General features: G+C 37.3%; 2 non-coding genes across 2 annotated transcripts; both read right to left on the bottom strand.

Moving 5' to 3' along the window:
• Positions 1 to 3,782: 3,782 nt before the first annotated feature.
• On the bottom strand, positions 3,783 to 3,864 carry trnaf-aaa (transfer RNA phenylalanine (anticodon AAA)). Its single transcript has one exon. It is a non-coding gene; the product is annotated as a tRNA-Phe (tRNA).
• Positions 3,865 to 4,079: 215 nt separating this feature from the next.
• On the bottom strand, positions 4,080 to 4,161 carry trnas-aga (transfer RNA serine (anticodon AGA)). Its single transcript has one exon. It is a non-coding gene; the product is annotated as a tRNA-Ser (tRNA).
• Positions 4,162 to 24,754: the final 20,593 nt, after the last annotated feature.

Here is a 24,754-nt window from a genome sequence, read left to right as displayed (position 1 = left end):
GCCGTACAACAACTCGAATGGTGTAAAACCTAGGGAGGACTGGGGTACTTCCCGCATCGCAAACATGAGGGGATCCAGCCATTTGTCCCAATTTGGTTTGTCTTTGTGCGTGAACTTACGGATCATGGTTTTTAGCGTTTTGTTCAAGCGTTCCACCAGCCCATCTGTTTGGGGGTGATACACGCTGGTGGGGATCGCTTTGATACCCAGTAATCCGTATAGTTCCTTGACTGTGCGTGACATGAAGGACGTGCCTTGATCGGTCAGGATCTCTTTCGGGATCCCGGCCCGGGAGATAATTTGAAACAGCGCTTGCGCTACGCTCCTTGCGGAGATGGAGCGCAGAGGCACTGCTTCGGGATAGCGCGTTGCGTAGTCCACTAGGACTAACACAAAGCGATATCCGCGTGAGCTCGGGTGCAATGGCCCGATGAGGTCCATGCCTATTCTTTCAAATGGGACCTCTATAAGTGGTAATGGGCGCAAGGGCGCCTTCGGGATGGCCGCTGGATTTACCAGTTGGCATTCCGGGCAGGCGGCGCACCAGCGGCGCACGTCTGCCCGAATGCCCGGCCAATAGAACCGGGCCATTACCCGATTAAGTGTTTTGTCATAACCCATATGTCCAGCCATTGGGTTCACATGCGCCGCCTGGAAAACCATTTCCCGGTGGCGTTTCGGCACCAGCAACTGGGTGATCTCTTCTCCCGTCTGAGTGTCACGGGTCACTCTATACAGCCTATCTCTCATAATGGAGAAATGAGGGAATACCCGCGCCGCTCCCGGGCGCATTAGCTGATCGTTGACTTGGTCCCAGGCCGTGCGCAAAGTTTCGTCTCGCGACTGCTCGATGGGAAAATCCTCCGTAGGATGCCAATAGGAGGCCGGGGGGGCGTCCCGCGAAGCCCCCGCCGGTTCCCGCTCGGCAATGGCGGAAGGCCCCGCCTCGCCACCGAGAACCGCGCGGATACTCCCTTTTCCTACGGTCCGTGAACGCCTCCCCACACATTGCGTCACGAGAAGTGAAAACCCCGGCCAATTTGTCCCTAATATTATGGGAGGCGTAAGGTGCAACCTTCACACTATGCTTTTGTCCCCGATGCCAAATTTCTACTGGAACAATGGGATACGTGTGCACATCCCCATGAATACATCTAATTCGCCCCTGTGTTGCCTGCCTCAATGCCCCGGGCCGAACCAGGTTTTGGTGGATCATGGTTTGTTTGCACCCCGAATCCACCATTGCCCGGTATATACTCCCTTGAACCCTTACCGGGACACAGTACGCCTCTCCTGGATCGGAGGCGGGTGCTGGGGGCTCGACCACCCGTATCACCTGCCCCACCTCCATCAGTGAGCACTCCCTGCGCACGTGACCAGGTTGGCCGGACCCCCAGCACACCGGCCCTGGCGTTCGAGGGGGAAGCCCTTGTTGCGCAGCGCCGGGAACCTGGACAGAGGGAGGAATGTCACACATTTTATAATCCCCTTCTCCCCCCCTCAATAGTGCTGGAGGATGATGTTGTGTGTGCGTGTGTGAGTGTGTGTGTGTGCATGTCCCTATCCGGGCTGGCGGCCCCCTGCGTCTGCCAGCTCCGTCTCCGGGGTGCTGGGATGGGCCGCTCGGCCGCTCGTGGTGCTGCTCTGGATCTGTCGGCTGCCCATGGCGCCGGTGTGGGTCTTGGCGCTTCCTTCCCGGTATACTGCCAGATGATCCTCGGCCATGGCCACCGCGGCCATCAAGTCCTGTGGGCGATGGTACCGCACCCAAGCGGCCGTCTGGGCTGGGATGGCCTCCACCAACTGCTCCAGGAGGATCCGCTCCAGCATCTTACTGTCGGCCTCCTGGGGTTCAAGCCACCGGACGGCCGCGTCCCGAAGCTGCTGCGCCAGCACGAATGGTCGGTCCTCGGGCCCCAGTCGCATGGCACGGAACCGGCGTCGGTGGTCCTCCGGGTGGCTACCGATGCGGTCTAATATCACCCGGCGTAGGTTGGGGAAATGCACCCGAGCGTGCGCTGGGAGACTAAGCGCCACCCGCTGCGCCCCCCTGCCAGGAGCGGCAGCAGCTTGACACCCCACTCGGTGTCCGGCCAGCCGCATGCTGTCGCTGTGGTCTCAAACACGTCGAGGAATACTTGCGAGTCCTCTCCCTCCGACATCTTCTGCATGGCGGTCCCCTTCCCCTTCTCCTTTCCTCTGGACTGGCTCACCAGTGCTTGCAGTACTTGCGTCTGTTGCATGCTTGCCTCCCTCTGCTGCTGGGTGGCTGCCGACACCTCCGCCAGCACTCTTCCCAGTGCCTCCAGGGGGCTTGGGGCCGTCATCCTTCCTCGGTCCTTGCTTGGTTGGGCGCCAACTGGGACAGGTTTGTGTCGTGGGGTCTTCAGGACCGAAGGATCATAGCAGGAGTTCAAGTTGACAATTCTTTTTAATCTTTTTACACACAATATTTCTTCTTCGTTCGCTCCCCAAGTCTTTTCAGTCTTAGTTCGTTCACTCCCATAGTTTTTAACTCGCTCAGTCCTCCCACAACCCTTCTGGGGTTCTCAGCACCTCCTGGGGTCCTTCTGGCTTTTCAGCCCCGCCCTGCAGTCACCAACGCTGCTAAATAGAGACAGGTAATTAGATAACTTGTTCCAGCTGAGGTATCCACTCACCTGTCATCTTGCTTCCAGCCGGCTCCTGTGCATGCCATCGCCGGCAGGCGGCGCGTGACCACGCCCCGCCTCTCACAGATACATTTCTCCAGGCATTATTGGCCAATGTGCATGTGTAGTTTAAGAGTAATGTTTAAATAACTGTCTTATTGAATGTGACAGTATACTGTAAGTAAAAGTTAATTTTTGTAAATGCAAACTTTACAAAAACAACTTGTTCTAGTAAAACTCAAAACAAATACAATATTACAGGCATTTTTAGACATAATGCATGTTTGGTTTTGGAGTTATGTTTATAAAACTTTCAGATTCAGTATGACAGTTTTACTGTCATATTCAGTAAAAAAAAAAAACATTTAACTTTTGTCTTAGCAAACTTTACAAAAGATAAATTGTCTTCTAAAACTAACAATGATACTTTTCTCCAGGCAGTATTAGCCATTTTGCATGTGTTGTTTAGGAGTTATGTTTAAAAAGGTGTCATATTGAGTGTGGCAGTATACTGTCATAATGAGTAAAACCTATTTTTTGTAAATGCAAACCTTACTAAAACAACTTATTCTAGTAAAACGCACACATATAATGTATTACAGACATGTTTGGACAAATCGCATGTTTGGTTTTGGTGTTATGTTTAGGTGAGGGATCAGACAAAGAGCAGTTTAAAGACCTTTATGAAAAGTACAAATGGAGGACATCGCTATTTCCTCGCCCGGACGCAGGTCACCGGGGCGCCCCTCTTGAGCCAGGCCTAGAGGTGGGACATGATGGCGAGCAGCTGGTGACCGGGCTTGATCCCATGGGGCCCGGCCGGGCTCAGCTCGAAGAGGCGACGTGGGTCCCCCCTCCAATAGGCTTATCACTCATGGGAGGGTTCATGCAGGCCGGGTGCAGTGTGAGCTGGGCGGGAGTCAAAGGCAGGGCACTTGGCGGTCCGATCCTCAGCTACATAAGTTAGCTCATGGGACGTGGAACGTCTCCTCGGTGGGAGGAAAGGATACCATTTACCCAGTAAATGGTATCTTTAAAAACATTTTGACACGAGTAAGGTCAATGTCCCGACCAGCCAGTCATCAAACAATAATGTGATGTACAATTCGTCTAGTACTCTAAATACAGACACATTACCAACAGGAATTGAACCTGCGCGCGGAGACCCCAATGGATTTTTAGTCCATCGCTTTAACCACTCAGCCATGATAACACAAACGCAGACATTTCTGTGAACGGCTATAGCGCAGTCTATGCTGCAATCGACTAAACGTTGCATTCAATTGCCATAAAAACATGTTTCAGGCTGTCTGCGCAAAGGGCTATCAAACATACTACTATTTTCACTGTTTCATCTCAAACCTATGACCACAGGAAAGACTAAACTCACACTCGCCCGTCCTCTCATGTGTGAGTTGTGTAATCCTGCATTACCAGCAGGATTTAAACCTGCGCGGGGAGATCCCAATGGATTTCTAGTTCATCGCCTTAACCATTCGGCCATGATAACGCACACACAGACATTTATGTGAAAGGCTATGGCGCAGTTTGCATTCAATTTCCATGGTATAGTGTTTCAGGCGGTCTGCGCAAAGGGCTATCAAACACTTCAACCTTCCATTAATTTAACGTTGTCTTCACTTGCTCATCATTATTTAGACAGACATGTGTAAGACTTTTTAAACATACAACTATTTTTACTGTTTCATCGGTTTCTTCTCAACCCTGTGACCACAGAAAAGACTGAAGGTCGGACCAGCACATCCTTTTAAATTGATCACATGTACGTCTTGCGTAGTACTTCGAACACAGATGCATTACCAACAGGATTTGAACCTGCGCAGGTAGAACCCCAAGAGATTTCTCATCCATCGCCTAAACCACTGGGCCATGACAACATAGGCAAAAGGAAGGCTCTTCAATGTAAGCATCATTTTTACTGGGTAAATGGTATCATTAGAAACATTAGGACCACAGTAAGGTCAATGTCGCAGACCAGCCAGTCTTCAAGCAATAATGGGATGAACAACTTGTGTAGTACTCCAAATACAGACACATCACCAGCAGGATTTGAACATGCGTGGGGAAACCCCAATGGAATTCAAATCCATCGCCTTATCCACTCGGCCATGAAAACACTCACGCAGACAATGTTCTGAAAGGCTATCGTCCATTCTGGGTTGCAATGGAATAAACATTGTACTCAATTGTCTTTATTTCTGTGTATGAAACTGAATAATTTAGACAGCAATGTGGGGGTTTGTTCAAAGTAAGCATCATGGAAGGTTTTTCAAAGTAAGTATCATTTTTACTGGGTCAAAAGTATCTTTACAAACATTGTGACCACAGCAAGGTCAATGTCTCAGACAAGCCAGTCCTCAAGCAATAATGTGATGGACAATTTGTCTAGTACTCCAAATACAGACATACTACCAGAAGAATCTGAACCTGCGTGGGGAGACCCTAAATGACTTCAAGTCAATCGCCTGAACCACTCGGCCATGATAACACGTTCCCAGAGGTCTGCCGAAAGGGCTATCAAACAATCTGGCCTGCCATGGATTTGACATTTTCTTAACTTGTTATTCCTTATTTGGCCAGACATGTGTAAAACTCTTCCAACATACCACTATTTTTACTTATTCATTGGTTTCTTCTTAAAGCTGTGACCACAGGAAAGACTAAAGCTCAGAACCACCCGTCTTCTCTTCGGTGATCTCATATATTAATTGTGTAGTCCTTCAGAATCAGATGTGTTACCAGAAGGATTAGAACCATATTAGGGACGGCGTGGCGCAGTGGAAGAGTGGCCGTGCGCAATCTGAGGGTCCCTGCTTCAAATCCCACCTAGTACCAACCTCATCACGTCCGTTGTGTCCTGAGCAAGACACTTCACCCTTGCTCCTGATGGGTGCTGGTTGGCGCCTTGCATGGCAGCTCCCTCCATCAGTGTGTGAATGGGTAAATGTGGAAGTAGTGTCAAAGCGCTTTGAGTACCTTGAAGGTAGAAAAGTGCTATACAAGTACAACCCATTTATTTATTTTAACCTGCACGGGGAGACCCCAAAGGATTTCTAGTCCATCGCATTAACCTTTTGGCCATGATTACACACACACAGATGCTTTTGTGAGAGGCAATCTTGCATTCTGGGCTGCAATGGACTAAACGTTGCATTCAATTGCCTTTATTTTTGTGTGGGAAATTGAACCATTGAGGCTCTTCAAAGTAAGAATATTTTTTACTAGGTAAATGTTAACATAAACATTGTGACCACAGGAAGGTCAATGTCGCCAACCAGCCATTTTCTCCAGCAATAACGGAATTTGTAAATTGTTTAGTACTCTATAAACAGACACGTTTTAATTAAAAAAATATCAAATTGAGTGTGGCAGTATACTATATTAGTGAGTAAAACCAAATTTTTGTAATTGCAAACCTTACAAAAACAACTGATTCTAGTAAAACTCACATTGATACAATATTACAGGCATTTTTAGACATAATGCAAGTTTGTTTTTGGAGGTATAATTATAGAAGCTTCAAACATAGTAAGACTGTTAAACTGTCATATTGAGTAAAGAAACTAACTTGTGTATTTGCAAACATAACCAAATATGGGCAGAACAACACCATGCCTGCTCAAAGACTTAAGACTACGTGGAGCCACCCTGAGCAGATCCACCAAGGAGCTTTCAGAAGTAGCAGAGAAAGCTAGCCACTGGCTCTGGCTGAAACGACGCGACATCTAAGTAGGTTTTTCTGCAGGGGGTGTTAGGGAGACGTCCCTATTCACTGCCCCGCCACCGGGAGATGTTCTGGGCTAAGGGGCGAAACATCAATGAGAGGTGGTCCCCAGCTGAAGACCCTGCAGCAAAACCATTTCCGGTATGCGGTCAGGTTTAGGCCTGACCGCATACCAGGGGAAGAGGACGCCCCTGCCATGCACAGTACACCACAGGCACCGGTGGAGGTGTGACAGGCCTAAGGCCCAGCGGCAAGACCACCTTGCTGAATTAAAATGTTTCCATTAAAACTCACATAGATACAATAATCCAGGCATTATTAGCCATTTTGCACGTGTGGTTTAAGAGTTATGTTTAGATAACTGTCTTATTGAGTATGACATAGTGAGTAAAACCAACGTTTTGTAAATGCAAACCTTACAAAAACAACTGATTCTAGTAGAGCTCACAAAGATACAATATTACAGGCATTTTTAGACATAATGCATGTTTAGTTTTGGGGTTATGTTTATATAATTTTCAGATTTAGTATGAAGTGAAATGAATTATATTTACATAGCGCTTTTTCTATAGTGACTCAAAGCGCTTTACAAATTTTTACATTTAACTGAGATAGGCTCCAGCGCTCCCCGCGACCCTTACAGGGAATAAGCGGTAGAAAAGAGATGGATGGATACATTTAAACCAGTGTGGGTGCCACACTGCTCCCAGGTGGTAAAGTGTCTTGCCCAAGGACACAACGGCAGTGACTAGGAAGGCAGAAGCGGGGATCAAACCTGCAACCCTCAAGTTGCTGGCACAGCCACTCTACCAACCGAGCTATACCGATTGTTATACTCTCATATTGAGTAAAGAAACTAACTTGTATCCTTGCAAACATTACACAATTTTTATTTCCACTAATATCACATGCACACATTTCCAGGCATTAATAGCCATTTTGCATGTGTTGTTTAAGAGTTATGTTTAAATAACAGTCATATTCAGTGTGGCAGTAAATTGTCATAGTGTTTTAACTTATTTTTTTTTATTTGCAACCTTTTAAAAACGAGTCATTCTAGTAAAACTAAAAAAAATACAACATTACAGGCATTTTTCGACATAATGCATGTTTGGTTTTGGAGTTATGTTTAAATAACTTTCAGATTTAGTATGACAGTTATGCTGTCATATTGAGTAAAAAAAACTAACTTGTGTCTTTGTAAACCATACAAAAGATCGATTTTCTTCTAAAACTAACAAAGACACATTTTTCCAGACATTGTTAGCCATTTTGCATGTGTGGTTTAGGAGTTATGTTTAAAAAACTGTCATATTGAGTGTGGCAGTATACTGTCATAGTGAGTAAAACCTATTTTTTGTAAAAGCAAACCTTACAAAAACAACTGATTCTAGTAAAACTCACAGGCCATTTTGGACATGATGCATGTTTGTTTTTGGAGTTATAATGATATAAGTTTCATACATAGTAAGACAGTTATACTGTCATATAGAGGAAAAAAACAAAAACTAACGTGTGTCTTTAAAAACTTTACAAAATATATTTTTGTAGTAAAACTCACAAATATACATTAATCCAGGTATTATTAGCCATTTTGCACGTGTGGTTTAACAGTTATTTTTAAATATCTAATTGAGTGTGACAGTATACTGTCATGGTGAATAAAACCTATTTTTTATATTTGAAAACCTGACAAAAAATTGATTCTAGTAAAACTCCAAAAAATACAATATTAAGGGCATTTTTAGACTGATTGCATGTTTGGTTTTGGAGTTATGTTTATATAATTTTCAGATTTAGTATGACAGTTTTATTGTTATATTGAGTAAATAAACTAACTTGAGTCCTTGCAAACATTACAAAATATTTGTTTCAATTAAAATTCACATGATTACATTTATCCAGGCATTATTAGCCATTTTGCATGTGTGGTTTAAGAGTTATGTTTGAAAAAATTGTCTTATTGAGTGTGGCAGTATCCTGTTATAGTGAGTAAAACTTAATTTTTGTAAATGCAAACCTTACAACAAAAACTGATTCTAGTAAAACTAAAAACAATACAACATTACAGGCATTTTTAGACATAATTTATATTTGGTTTTGGAGTTATGTTTATACAACTTTTAGATTTAGTTTGACAGTTTTACTTTCGTATTGAGTAAAGAAACTAACTAGTGTCCTTGCATCCATCCATCCATCTTCTTCCGATTATCCGAGGTTGGGTTGCGGGGGCAGCAGCCTAAGTAGGGATGCCCAGACTTCCTTCTCCCCAGCCACTTCGTTCAGCTCCTCCCGGGGAATTCCGAGGCGTTCCCAGTCCAGCCGGGAGAGATAGTCTTCCCAACGTCTCCTGGGTCTTCCCCGTGGCCTCCTACCTATGTTTGTATAACTTTCAGATTTAGTATGACACAAATGCTGTCATATTTAGTAATAAAACTAACTTTTGTCCTTGCATCCATCCATCCATTTCTAGCACTTATTCGGGTACAGACAAAATTCACACTCACATTCACACACTAGGCCTTGCAAACATTACAAAATATTTGTTTCCATTTAAACTCAGATAGATACATTTATCCGTACATTATTAGCCATTTTTCATGTGTGGTTTAGAAGTTAGGTTTAAAAAACTGTCAAATTGAGTGTCGCAGTATAGTGAGTAAAACCTGATTTTTGTAAATGCAAACCTTACAAAAACAAATGATTCTACAAAACCTTACTGGCATTTTTAGACATAATGCATGTTTGGTTTTGGAGTTATGTTTATATCATTTTCATTGATAGTCTGACAGTTATATTGTCATATTTAGTAAAAAAAAAAAACTAACTGGTGTCTTTGCAAACATTACAAAATATATTTTTTGTAGTAAAACTCACAAAGATACATTTCTCCAGCCATTATTAGCCATTTTGCATGTGTGGTTTAAGAGTTGTGTTTAAATAACTGTCATATTGAGTGTAGCAGTATACTGTAATAGTGAGTAAAACCAAATTTTTGTACCTGAAAACCTTAGAAAAACAACTAACTCACATAGCACAATATTACAGGCGTTTTTAGACATAATGCATGTTTGGTTTTGGAGTTATGTTTATATAACTTTCAGATTTAGTATGACAGTTTTACTGTTATATTGATTAAATAAACTATTTTCTGTCCTTGCAAACCTTACAAAATATTTGTTTCCATTAAAACTCAGATAGACACATTAATCCAGGCATTATTAGCCATTTTGCATGTGTGATTCAAGAGTTATATTTAAATAACTGTCGTATTGAGTGTGGCAGTATACTGTCACAGTGAGTAAAACTTATTTTTTGTAAAAGCAAACCTTACAAAAACAACTGATTCTAGTAGAAGTCGCATAGATACAATTACAGGCATTTTTTAGAGATTTTGAATGTGTGGTTTAGGAATTATAATGTAATACATTTTTATTGCTTTTTTCGCTCTATCTCAGGATTCTAAGACTATTACTGTCATATTGAGTAAAAATCTACTTTTGTTTTTGCAAACCTTACAAAATCTTTCCCCTCGTAAAACACACGAATATACATTTCTCCAGGCAATCTTAGCCATTCTGCACATTTGATTTAGGACTTTTGTTCAAATAACTGTCATATTGCCCTGCGATGAGGTGGCGACTTGTCCAGGGTGTAAAGCGCCTTCCACCCGATTTTAGCTGAGATAGGCGTCAGCGCCCCCCGTGACCCCAAAAGGGAATACGCGGTAGAAATGGATGAATGGATGGATAACTGTCATATTGAGTGTGACAGTATACTGTCATAATGAGTAAAAAAAATGAAAACATTTATTTGCTAACCTTACAAAAACAACTGATTCCAGTAAAGCTCATATAGAAACAATATTACAGGCATTTTTAGACGTAATGCATGTTGGGTGTTCATATTTAGAATGACAGTTAAGCTGTTATATTGAAAGAAAAACTAACTTGTGTCTTTGCAAACCTTACAAAAATATTTTTTCTAATAAGACTAACAAAGATACATGTCTCCAGGCAATACTAGCCATTGTGCATGTGTTGTTTAGAAGATATGTTTGAATACATTTCTATTGCTTTTTTTTGCAATTTTTCAGGATTCTAAGAACATAACTGTTATATTTCTTCTTTTTATTTTTTATTTTTATGAATTAATTAATCAATCCTACAAAACAATACATAATAATGCAATCAAATTCCAGCAACATTCAGAATAGCAATAAACAGAGCAATTGAGGACACACAAACATGACACGGTACAATCTAAAAGTAGTGAAACAAAAATGAATATTATCAATATTAGTAACAATTTCCAAATAGCAGTGATTAAAAATCCCTCATTGATATTATTAAAAACGTTAATAAAAAAAAAGAACAATGCATGGCATCTCATTAGCTTGATAATACACTGTGTCCAATATTTTACACAAAGATAGTCATATTTTGGTTCATTTAATACTTAAAACAAATTTCAATAATGGATCCCATATTCCAAAAAATGACTCATTATTATCTAAACTAAATGCAATTTCTAAGAACATAACTGCTATATTGAGTAAAACATTAGTATTTGTGTTTTCAATATTTAAAAAAGCATGTTTTGAGTAAAACTCCCAAGGATGCATTATTTCAAGCATTTTTAGCCATTTTTCTTGTATAGTTTAGGCGCTATGCTTAAATAACTGTCATTTTGAGTGTGACGGGATACTGTCATAGTGAGTTAAATCTAATTTTTGTATTTGCAAACCTTACAAAAAAACAGATTCTATTAAAGCTCCAATGGATTTAATATTACAGGCATTTTTAGACATTTTGCATGTGTGGTTTAGAAATTATAATAGAATACATTTTTATGGTTTTTTTTTCGCATTATCTCAGGATTCTAAGAATATTACTGTCATACAAAGTAAAAAACTACTTTTGTTTTTGCAAACCTTACAAAATATATATTTTTTCCCAGTAAAACTCACAAAGATACATTTCTCCAGGCAATATTAGCCATTTTGCATGTGTTGTTTAGAAGTTATGTTTGGATACATTTTTATTGCTTTTTTAAAATTATTTCAGGATTCTAAGAACATTACTGCCATATTGAGTAAAACAATACTTTTTGTTTTTGCAAGATTTAAAAAAGCATATGTTTCAAGTAAAACTCTCAAGGATGCATTATTTCAGGCATTATTAGCCATTTTTAATGTGTAGTTTAGGAATTATGTTTAAATAACTGTCATTTTGAGTGTGACTGTACACTGTCATAGTGATCCATCCATCCATCCATCTATCCTTCCGCTTATCCGAGGCCGGGTCGCGGGGGCAGCAGCCTAAGCAGGGAAGCCCCGACTTCCCTCTCCCCAGCCACTTCGTCTAGCTCTTCCCGGGGGATCCCGAGGCGTTCCCAGGTCAGCCGGGAGACAGTCTTCCCAACGTGTCCTGGGTCTTCTCCGTGGCCTCCTGCTGGTTGGACGTGCCCTAAACGCCTCCCTAGGGAGGCGTTCGGGTGGCATCCTGACCAGATGCCCAAACCACCTCATCTGGCTCCTCTCGATGTGGAGGAGCAGCGGCTTTACTTTGAGTTCCTCCCAGATGACAGAGAGCCCCACCACACGGCGGAGGAAACTCATTTCAGCCGCTTGTACACGTAATCTTATCCCTTCGGTCATGACCCAAAGCTCATGACCATAGGTGAGGATGGGAACGTAGATCGACCGGTATATTGAGAGCTTTGCCTTCCGACTCAGCTCCTTCTTCACCAAAACGGATCGATACAACGCCCGCATTACTGAAGATGCCGCACCGATCCGCCTGTCGATATTATGATCCCCCCCCACTCGTGAACAAGACTCCTAGGTACTTGAACTCCTCCACTTGGGGCAGGGTCACCTCTCCAAACCGGAGATGGCATTCCACCCTTTTCCGGGAGAGAACCATGGACTCGGACATGGAGGTGCTGATTCTCATTCCGGTCGCTTCATTCCGATCTAGTGAGAGCTGAAGATCCCGGCCAGATAAAGCTATCATGACCACATCATCTGCAAAAAGCCGAGACCAAATCCCGCGGCCACCAAACAGAAACCCCTCAACGCCTTGACTGCGCCTAAAAATTCTGTCCAAAAAAGTTATGAACAGAATCGGTGACAAAAGGCAGCCTTGGCGGAGTCCAAACCTCACTGGAAAAATATCATATTGAGTGTGGTAATATACTACTATCTTAGTGAGTAAAACCTATTTTTTGTAAATGCAAACCACACAAAAACAACTGATTCTTGTTGAACTCACATTGATACAATATTACAGTCAATGTTCGACATAAGGCATGTTTTTTTTTGGAGTTATAATTATACAAACTTCATACATAGTAAGACTGTCATATTCAGTAAAAAAAACTAACTTGTATCTTTGCAAACCTCATAAAATATATTTTTTGTATTAAAACTATTAAAGATACATTTCTCCAGGCATTATCAGCCATGTTGCATGTGTGATTTAAGAGTTATATTTAAATAACTGTCTTATTGAGTGTGACAGCATACTGTCATAGTGAGTAAAACCTATTTTTTGTATTTGCAAACCTTACCAAAACAACTGATTCCAGTAAAACTCACATGAATACAATATTACAGGCATTTTAGACATAATACATGTTTGGTTTAGGAGTTATGTTTATATAACTTTTAGATTTAGTATGACAGTTTTACTGTTATATTGAGTAAATGAACTAACTTGTGTCCTTGCAAACATTACACAATAATTGTTTCCATAAAAACTCAGGTAGATACATTAATCCAGGCATTATTAGCCATTTTGCATGTGTGGTTCAAGAGTATAGCTCGGTTGGTAGAGCGGCGGTGTCAGTAACTTGGGGGTTGCAGGTTCGATCCCCGCTTCTGCCTTCCTAGTCAATGCCGTTGTGTCCTAGGGTAAGACACTTTATTCACCTGCTCCCAGTGCTACCCACACTGGTTTAATTGTAACTTAGATATTGGATTTCAGTATGTAAAGCGCTTTGAGTCACTTGAGGAAAAAGCGCTATATATAATATAGTTCACTGAAGAGTTAACTTTAAATAACACTCTTATTGAGTGTGACACGATACTGTCATAGTGAGTAAAACCTAATTTGTGTATTTCCAAACCTTACAAATACAATTGATTCTTGTAAAACTCACATAGGTACAATACTACAGTCATTTTTAGACATGATGCATGTTCAGTTTTGGAGTTATAATTATATAAGTCTCATACATAGAATGACAACCTTGCAAAATTTAAAAAAAAAGCAGCTTCAGTAAGTAAAGAGTTTGTTTAGTTTGAATAAAAGTGGAATTCCACCCGTTTCTCTCCCAATCCAGCATCTTTAAAGTAGACTTTGTGCTTTCTTCCATCCTGACAAAACTCATTCTGAGAGCAAGTGGTTGCTAGAATTCACATCAAAATGGTAAAACAAATGACAGTTATACAAGAAAATATATCAATTAACTAACAAACTAACAAGACACCAGCAATAATAAAAAAAACACTTTTGTTAAAAAAAGAAGAAAAAAAAAGTCAGAATTTTAGTAAAGCAGCGCCACCTGCATATGTATTATTAGCCATTTTGCATATGTGGTTTAAGAGTTATGTTTAAATAACTGTCTTATTGAGTCTGACAGTATACTTTCATAGTAAGTAAAATCTATTTTTGGTATTTGCAAACCTTAGAAAAAACTGATTCTAGCAAAACTCACCTGAATACAATATTACAGGCATTTTTCGACATAATGCATGTTTGGTTTTGGAGTTATGTTTATAAAAGTTTCATGCATAGTGTGACAGTTATACTGTCATATTGAGTAAAAAAAATAACTAACTTGTGTCTTTGCAAACCTTGCAAAATATATTTCTTGTAGTGCAACTCACAATGATAATTTTATCCAGGCCTTATTAGCCATTTTGCATATGTGATTTAAGAGTTATGTTTAAATAACTGTCTTATTGAGTCTGACAGTATACTGTCATAGTAAGTAAAATGTCTAATTTTGGTATTTGCAAACCTTACAAAAACAACTGATTCTATTAAAACTCAAATAAATACAATATTACAGGCATTTTTAGACATAATGCCTGTTTGGTTATGGAGTTATGTTTATATAACTTTCAGATTTAGTATGAGGATTATACTGTCAAATTCAGTTAAAAAAAAAAAATAACTTGTGTCTTTGCAAATTATACAAAATATAATTTTTCTTGTAAAATTAAAAAAGGTACATTTCTCCAGCTATTATTAGCCATTTGGCATGTGTGGTTTAGGACTTATGTTTAAATAACTGTCATATTGAGTGTGGCAGTATACTGTCATTGTGAGTAAAACCTAAATTTGGAATATGCAAACCTTACAAAAACAACTGATTTTAGTAAAACTCACATAAATACAATATTGCAGTCATTTTTAGACACAATGTATGTTTAGTTTTGGAGTTAAAATTATATAAGTTTCATACATAGAATGACAGATTTACTGTCATTTTCAGTAAAATAAAACTAATTTGTGTTTTTGCAAACGATACAAAATATAATTTTTCTTGTAAACCTAACAAAGATACATTTCTCCAGGCATTGTTAGCCATTTTGCATGTGTGGTTTAAGAGTTAAGTTTAAACAACTGTCTTATTGAGTGTGACAGTACACCGTCATAGTGAGTAAAAACACATTTTTGTATTTGCAAACCTTACAAAAACAACTGATTCTAGTAAAACTCAAATGAATGCAATATTACAGGTATTTTTCGACATAATGCATGTTTGGTGTTGGAGTCATGTTAATATAACTTTCAAATTCAGAATTAGTTATCCTGTCGTATTGAGTAAAAAAAAACAAGTTGTATCCTTGCAAACATTTAAAAATATTTGTTTCCATGAATATTCACATATATACATTCATCCAGGCATTATAAGCCATTTTGCATGTAATGTTTAAGAGTTGTCGATGTCATTTTGAGAGTGACAGTATACAGTCATAGGGAGTAAAACCAAATTTTTGTATTTGCAAACTTTTGAAAAAAATGATTCTAGTAAAACTCACATGAATACAATATTACAGGCATTTTTCGACATAATGCATGCTTGGTTTTGGAGTTATGTTTATATCTCTTTCATATTTAATATATCAGTTACACTGTCGTATTCGGAAAAAAAAACAAAAAAAAAACTTGTAATTTTGCAAACCATACAAAAGATCTTTTTTCTTGTAAAACTAACAAAGATACATTTCTCCAGGTATTATTAGCCATTTTGCATGTGTGGTTTAGGAGTTATGTTTAAATTACCGTCATATTGAGAGTGGCAGTATACCAACAAAGTAAATAAAACCTGATTTCTGTAAATGCAAACCTTACAAAAACAACTGATTCTAGTGAAACTCACAAAGATACAATATTACAAGCATTTTTAGACATTATGCATGTTTGGTTTTAGAGTTATGTTAATATAAGTTTCATGCATACTGTCATATTGAGTAAAAAAATAACTAACTTGTGTCATTGTAAACCTTGCAAAATTTAAAAACAATGCAGCTTCAGTCAGTAAAGAGTTTGTTTAGTTTGAACTAAAGTGAAATTCCACCCGTTTCTCACCCAATCCAGCATCTTTAAAGTAGACTTTGTGCTTTCTTCCATCCTGACAAAACTCATTCTGAGTGCAAGTGGTTGCTAGAATTCACATCAAAATGGTAAACAAACGACAGTTATACAATAAAATTAATCAATTAACTAACAAACTAACAAGGCACCAGCAATCATAATAAAACACTTTTGTTAAAAAAAGAAGAAAAAAAGATGTCAGAATTTTATTAAAGCAGCGCCACCTGCATATGCATTATTAGACATTTTGCATATGTGGTTTAAGAGTTATGTTTAAATAACTGTCTTATTGAGACTGACAGTATACTGTCATAGAAAGTAAAATCTAATTTAGATTTTTGCAAACCTTACAAAAAAACTGATTCTACTAAAACTCAAATAAATACAATATTACAGGCATTTTTCGATCGAATGCCTTTGGAGTTATGTTTATATCAATTTCATATTTAGTATGAAGGTTATACTGTCGAATTCAGTAAAAAAAAACAACTAACTTGTGTCTTTGTTAACTATACAAAATATCATTTTTCTTGTAAAGCTAAAAAAGGTACATTTCTCCAGGCATTATTAGCCATTTTGCATGTGTGGTTTAGGAATTTTGTTTAAATAACTGTCTTATTGAGTGTGACAGTACACCGTTATATTGAGTAAAACATAATTTTTGTATTTGCAAACCTGACAAAAACAACTGATTCTAGTAAAACTCACATAAATACAATTTTACAGGCATTTTTCGACATAATGCATGTTTTGTTTTGGAGTTATGTTTATAGTGTGACAGTTATACTGTTATATTGAGTAAAAAAACAACTAACTTGTGTCTTTGCAAAGCTAGCAAAATATATTTTTTGTAGTGTGACTCACAATGATACATTTATCCAGGCCTTAATAACCATTTCGCATATGTGGTTTGAGAGTTATGTTTAAATAACCGTCTTATTGAGTCTGACAGTATACTGTCATAGTAAGTAAAATCTCTAATTTTGGTATTTGCAAACCTTACAAAAACAACTGATTCCATCAAAACTCAAATAAATAGAATATTACAGTCATTTTGTTTGGTTTTGGAGTTATGTTTATATAACTTTCAGATTTAATATGACGGTTATACTGTCATATTCAGGAAAAAAAACAAAACTAACTTGTGTCTTTGCAAACTATACAAATTATAATTTTTTCTTGTAAAGCTAAAAAAGGTAAATTTCTCCAGGCATTATTAGCCATTTTTCATGTGTGGTTTAGGACTTATGTTTAAATAACTGTCATATTGAGTGTGGCAGTATACTGTCATAGTGAGTAAAACCAAATGTTTGTATTTGCAAACCTTACAAAAACAACTGATTCTAGTAAAACTCCCATAAATACAATATTGCAGGCATTTTTCGACATAATCCATGTTTGGTTTTGGTGTTATGTTTTTATAAGTTTCATGCATAGTGTGACAGTTATACTGTCATATTGAGTACAAAAATAACTAACTTGTATCTTTGCAAACCTTGCAAAATTTAGAAAAAATGCAGCTTCAGTAAGTAAAGAGTTTGTTTACTTTGAATAAAAGTGGAATTCCACCCGTTTCTCCCCCAATCCAGCATCTTTAAAGTACACTTTGTGCTTTCTTCCATCCTGACAAAACTCATTCTGAGTGCAAGTGGTTGCTAGAATTCACATAAAAATGGTAAACAAATGACAGTTATACAAGAAAATATATCAATTAACTAACAAACTAACAAGGCACCAGCAATCATAATAAAACACTTTTGTTAAAAAAAGAAGAAAAAAAAAGTCTGAATTTTAGTAAAGCAGCGCCACCTGCATATGCATTATTAGCTATTTTGCATATGTGGTTTAAGAGTTATGTTTAAATAACCGTCTTATTGAGTCTGACAGTATACTATCATAGTAAGTAAAATCTAATATTGGTATTTGCAAACCTTACAAAAAAAATGATTCTAGTAAAACTTAAATAAATACAATATTACAGGCATTTTTCGATCGAATGCCTGTTTGGTTTTGGAGTTATGTTTATATTACTTTCATATCTAGTATGACGGTTATACTGTCGAATTCAGTAAAAAAAAAAAAAAAACTAACTTGTGTCTTTGTTGACTATACAAAATATCATTTTTCTTGTAAAGCTAAAAAATGTACATTTCTCCAGGCATTATTAGCCATTTTGCAGGTGTGGTTTAGGAATTTTGTTTAAACAACTGTCATATTGAGTGTAGCAGTATACTGTCATCGTGAGTAAAACCTAAATTTGGAATATGCAAAATTTACAAAAACAACTGATTTTAGTAAAACTCACATAGATACAATAGTACAGTCATTTTTAGACACAATGCGTGTTTAGTTTTGGAGTTATAATTATATAAGTTTCATACATAGAATGACAAATTTACCGTCATATTCAGTAAAATAAAACTAACTTGTGTCTTTGCAAACTATACAAAATATATTTTTTCTTGTAAACCTAACAAAGATACATTTCTCCAGGCATTATTAGCCATTCTGCATGTGTGGTTTAAGAGTTATGTTTAAATAATTGTCTTATTGAGTGCATGTGACAGTATACAGTCATAGTGAGTAAAACCTAGTTTCTGTATTTGGAAACCTTACAAAAACAACTGATTCTAGTAAAACTCAAATAAATCCAATATTACAGGAATTTTTAAGACATAATGCATGTTTGGTGTTGGAGTTATGTTGATATAACTTTCAAAATTAGTATGAGTTATCCTGTCATATTGAGTAAAAAAACTAAGTTGTATCTTTGCAAACATTAAAAAATATTTGTTTCCATGAATATTCACACATACATTCATCCAGGCATTATAAGCCATGTAAGGTTTGAGAGTTGTCGCTGTCATATTGAGAGTGACAGTATACTGTCATAGTGAGTAAAACCTAATTTTTATATTTGCAAACCTTACAAAAACAACTGATTCTAGTAAAACTCAAATAAATCCGATATTACAGGAATTTTTTCGACATAATGCATGTTTGGTGTTGGAGTTATGTTGATGTAACTTTCAAAATTAGTATGAGTTATCCTGTCATATTGAGTAAAAAAACTAACTTGTATCTTTGCAAACATTAAAAAATATTTGTTTCCATGAATATTCACATATATACATTCATCCAGGCATTATAAGCCATGTAAGGTTTAAAAGTTGTCGCTGTCATATTGAGAGTGACAGTATACTGTCATAGTGAGTAAAACTTAATTTTTGTATTTGCAAGCCTTAGAAAAAACTGATTCTAGCAAAACTCACCCGAATACAATATTACAGGCATTTTTCGACATGATGCATGCTTGGTTTTGGAGTTATGTTTATATATCTTTCATATTTAAAAATATCAGTTACACTGTCATATTTGGAAAAACAAAAACAAAACTTGTATCTTTGCAAACCTTACAAAATATAATTTTTCTTGTAAAACTAACAAAGATACAATTCACCAGGCACTATTAGCCATTTTGCATGTGTTGTTTAGGTGCTATGTTTAAATTAACGTCATATCGAGATTGGCAGTATACCAACAAAGTAAAGAAAACCTGATTTCTGTAAATGCAAACCTTACAAAAACAACTGATTCTAGTGAAACTCACATAGATACAATATTACAGGCATTTTTAACCATAATGCATGTTTAGTTTTGGAGTTATGTTAATATAAGTTACATACATAGTAGGACAGTTACAGTATATTGTCACATTGAGTAAAAAAAAACTAAGTTGTGTCTTATCAAACCTCACAAAAGATCTTTTTTTTTTGGTAAAACAAACAAAGATAAACTTTTCCAGGCATTATTAGCCATTTTGCATGTGTGGTTTAAGAGTTATGTTTAAATAACTGTCATTTTGAGTGTGGCAGTATACTGTCATAGTGAGTAAAACCAAATTTTTGTATTTGCAAACCTTACAAAAACAACTGATTCTAGTAAAACTCACATAAATACAATATTACAAGCGTTTTTCAACATAATGCATGTTTGGTGTTGGAGTTATGTTTATATAAGTTTCATGCATACTGTAATATTGAGTAAAAAAATAACCAACTTGTGTCTTTGCAAACCTTGCAAAATTTAAAAAAAAGCAGCTTCAGTAAGTAAAGAGTTTGTTTAGTTTGAATACAAGTGGAATTCCTCCCGTTTCTCTCCCAATCCAGCATCTTTAAAGTAGACTTTGTGCTTTCTTCCATCCTGACAAAACTCATTCTGAGAGCAAGTGGTTGCTAGAATTCACATCAAAATGGTAAACAAATGACAGTTATAAAAGAAAATATATCAATTAAGTAACAAACTAACAAGGCACCAGCAATAATAAAAAAAACACTTTTGTTAAAAAAAGAAGAAAAAAAAGTCAGAATTTTAGTAAAGCAGCGCCACCTGCATATGCATTATTAGCCATTTTGCATATGTGGTTTAAGAGTTATGTTTAAATAACTGTCTTATTGAGACTGACAGTATACTGTCATAGTAAGTAAAATCTAATTTTGGTATTTGCAAACCTTACAAAAAGATTCTAGCAAAACTCACCTGAATACAATATTACAGGCATTTTTCAACATAATGTATGTTTGGTTTTGGGGTTACGTTTATATATCTTTCATAGTTAATATATCAGTTACACCGTCATATTCGGAAAATAAACGCAACTTGTATCTTTGCAAACCTTACAAAATATCATTTTTATTGTAAAACTAACAAAGATACATTTCTCCAGGCATTATTAGCCATTTTGCATGTGTTGTTTAGGTGCTATGTTTAAATTACTGTCATATTGAGTGTGGCAGTATACCGTCAAAGTAAATAAAACCTGTTTTCTGGAAATGTAAACCTGACAGAAAAAAATTGAAGATTAAAATGAAATAAAAAAATCGGTCTAAGCCCGGGCCCCAGGAGAGACGGTGCAGACTGAGGCCAAGGGGAAAAAACAACTCCTAGCCATAGTACACATCCCTCTTACATGTGTATATACTGCCATATTCAGTAAAATAAAACGAACTTGTGTCTTTGCAAACCATACAAAATATAATTTGTCTTGTAAACTTAACAAAGATACATTTCTCCAGGCATTTTTAGCCATTTTTCATGTGTGGTTTAAGAGTAATGTTAAAATAACTGTCTTATTGAGTGTGACTGTACACCGTCATAGTGAGTAAAACCAAATTTTTGTATTTGCAAACCTTACAAAAAAAAACAGATTGTAGTAAAACTCAAATAAATACAATATTACCGGCATTTTTCGACATAATGCACGTTTGGTTTTGGAGTTATGTTGATGTAACTTTCAAATTTAGTATGAGTTATCCTGTCATATTGAGTAAAAAAACTAAGTTGTGTCTTTGCAAACATTACAAAATATTTGTTTCCATGAATATTCACATATATACATTCATCCAGGCATTATAAGCCATTTTGCATGTAAGGTTTAAGAGTTGTCTCTGTCATATTGAGATCGACAGTATACTGTCATAGTGAGTAAAACCTAATTTTTGGATTCGCAAACCTTAGAAAAAACTGATTCTAGTAAAACTCACCTGAATACAATATTACAGGCATTTTTCGACATAATATATGCTTGGTTTTGGAGTTATGTTTATATATCTTTCATAGTTAATATATCAGTTACACCGTCTTATTCGGGAAAAAAAAACTTGTATCTTTGCAAACCTTACAAAATATAATTTTTCTTGTAAAACTAACAAAGATACATTTTTCCAGGCACTATTAGCCATTTTGCATGTGTTGTTTAGGTGGTATGTTTAAATAACCGTCATATTGAGTGTGGCAGTTTACCAACAAAGTAAATAAAACCAGATTTCTAAAAATGCAAACCTTACAAAAACAACTGATTCTAGTGAAAGTCACATAGATACAATATTACAGGCATTTTTAGACATAATGCAAGTTTGGTTTTGGAGTTATGTTAATATAAATTACATACATAGTAGGACAGTTATATTGTCATATTGAGTAAAAAAAAAAAGTTGTGTCTTTGCAAACCTCACAAGAGATCACTTTTTTTGTAAAACTAACGAAGATACATTTTTCCAGGCATTATTAGCCATTTTAGTAGTGTAGTGTCAAAGCGCTTTGAGTACCTTGAAGGTAGAAAAGCGCTATACAAGTACAACCCATTTATTTATTTATTATTTTGCATGTGTGGTTTAAGAGTTATGTTTAAATAACTGTCATATTGAGTGTGGCAGTATACTGTCATAGAGAGTAAAACCAAATTTTTGTATTTGCAAAACTTACAAAAACAACTGATTCTAGTAAAACCCACATAAATACATGCATTTTTAGACATAATGCATGTTTGGTTTTGGAGTTATGTTTATATACGTTTCATGCACACTGTCATATCGAGTAAAAAAATAACTAACTTGTGTCTTTGCAAACCTTGCAAAAAAAAAAAAAAAAATGCAGTTTCAGTAAGTAAAGAGTTTGTTTAGTTTGAATAAAAGTGGAATTCCACCCGTTTCTCTCCCAATCCAGCATCTTTAAAGTAGACTTTGTGCTTTCTTCCATCCTGACAAAACTCATTCTGAGTGCAAGTGGTTGCTAGAATTCACATAAAAATGGTAAACAAATGACAGTTATACAAGAAAATATATCAATTAACTAACAAACTAACAAGGCACCAGCAATAATAATAAAACACTTTTGTTAAAAAAAGAAGAAAAAAAAAGTCAGAATTTTAGTAAAGCAGCGCCACCTGCATATGCATTATTAGCCATTTTGCATATGTGGTTTAAGAGTTATGTTTAAACAACTGTCATATTGAGTCTGACAGTATACTTTCATAGTAAGTAAAATCTAATTTTGATATTTGCAAACCTTACAAAAAAAAATGATTCCTGTAAAACTCAAATAAATACAATATTACAGGCATTTTTCAACATAATGACGGTTTGGTTTTGGAGTTATGTTTATATTACTTTCATATTTAATATGACGGTTATACTGTCGAATTCAGTAAAACACAAACCAAAAAAACTTGTGTCTTTGCTAACTATACAAAATATCATTTTTCTTGTAACGCTAAAAAAGGTACATTTCTCCAGGCATTATTAGCCATTTTGCATGTGTGGTTTAGGAATTGTGTTTAAATAACTGTCATATCACGTACGACCGCCAGACACTTCTGGATGTGGACATATCGGGCCGTTTTGGACTGATGGACGCGTGCGTGCTAAACCTGCTAACTAGCATGGGAATACATCGGCGGCTACATCCAGCGGCCTGTGAAGCAGGGGAGTATAGTAGCAGCGGGGGCCGTCTACGGAGTAGACGCCAGCGGTGTGATCGGAAACGCGGATGCCGAGCGGGGCTAAAAACAAAGCAGAAGGCTAATCCCCACAGAACACAACTTCCCTCCATCCTGAAGACGGATTTAAATGGAAAATGCGAGACTACTGGTCTGGGTAAGGAGTCAGTTAAATTAGAACAAGTTTTTTCTGCTTTGAGTGTTTCAGAGTTGGACACGTGTTTTACCGAGGTGGCTAACTATGATGCGTGCAGTTTATCAAAGCAACAAACAAACACTCGGAAAATTCCCGTTACTGAGGTGGCTAACCATGATGCGTGCAGTTTATCAAAGCAACAAACAAACAATCGGAAAATTCCCGTTACTGAGGTGGCTAACCATGATGCGTGCAGTTTATCAAAGCAACAATCAAACAATCGGAAAATTCCTGTCGTATCAATTCCTAGATATGGTCGTAACTATACTGAATGCACTGGGCATAATAAACACAACATTATTAATATTGCTACTACGGATAATTTGATCAAAAATTCCCTAAAACAGCCCACTACCTATAATATAGGTTTTTTAAACATAAGATCATTGTCTCCCAAAACGTTGTTAGTTAATGATATTATCAGAGACAACAATCTTAACGTCATCGGTCTCAGCGAAACCTGGCTTAAACCAAACGACTTTTTTGCGCTAAATGAGGCATGTCCTCCTAAATTTACACATGCGCATATTGCCCGTCCGCTTAAAAGGGGTGGGGTGGGGGGGGCGGGTCGCACTAATATACAACGAAAACTTTAACCTTAGTCCTAACATAAATAATAAATATAAATCGTTTGAGGTGCTTACTATGAGGTCTGTCACACCGCTGCCTCTACACCTGGCTGTTATCTACCGCCCCCCAGGGCCCTGTTCGGACTTTATCAACGAATTCTCAGAGTTTGTTGCTGATCTAGTGACACACGCCGATAATATAATCATAATGGGGGACTTTAATATCCATATGAATACCCCATCGGACCCACCGTGCGTAGCGCTCCAGACTATAATTGATAGCTGTGGTCTCACACAAATAATAAATGAACCCACGCATCGCAACGGTAATACGGTAGACCTAGTGCTTGTCAGGGGTATCACCGTTTCTAAAGTTACGATACTCCCGTATACTAAAGTATTGTCCGATCATTACCTTATAAAATTCGAGGTTCAGACGCATGTTCGTCAAACTAATAATAATAATAACTGCTATAGCAGCCGCAACATTAATACGGCCACAACGACAACTCTTGCTGACCTACTGCCCTCGGTAATGGCACCATTCCCAAGGTATGTGGGCTCTATTGATAACCTCACTAACAACTTTAACGGCGCCCTGCGCGAAACCATTGATAACATAGCACCGCTAAAGTTAAAAAAGGCTCCAAAAAAGCGCACCCCGTGGTTTACAGAAGAAACTAGAGCTCAAAAATGATTATGTAGA

Source organism: Nerophis ophidion, linkage group LG10 (assembly GCF_033978795.1).
Source record: "Nerophis ophidion isolate RoL-2023_Sa linkage group LG10, RoL_Noph_v1.0, whole genome shotgun sequence".
NCBI classification, from domain to species: Eukaryota; Metazoa; Chordata; class Actinopteri; order Syngnathiformes; family Syngnathidae; genus Nerophis; species Nerophis ophidion.
Note: the sequence above shows the minus strand (reverse complement) of the source record. Positions and strands in the feature narration are given on the sequence as shown.